Source organism: Penaeus monodon, chromosome 21 (genome assembly GCF_015228065.2).
Source record: "Penaeus monodon isolate SGIC_2016 chromosome 21, NSTDA_Pmon_1, whole genome shotgun sequence".
In the NCBI taxonomy this organism is placed as follows: Eukaryota; Metazoa; Arthropoda; class Malacostraca; order Decapoda; family Penaeidae; genus Penaeus; species Penaeus monodon.
In genome coordinates, this window is record NC_051406.1 from 16345407 (window position 1) to 16345620 (window position 214).

Here is a 214-nt window from a genome sequence, read left to right on the forward strand (position 1 = left end):
CACACGCACACAGGGGATGATAGGCACCGAATAAAGAAGGGAGGAGAGAGGAAAGAAACGATAACAATAGATAAAATCAAGAGGGGTGAAAGAAGAAAGGGAAGAGATGAAGAAAACGAGAAAAGGGAAAGAGTGGGGAAGGAGGGGAGACAGAATAGGAATAGCAAATTAGGAAGGAAGGGGAGAAGAGAGAAAGGAAGAGGGAAGTGTGGAC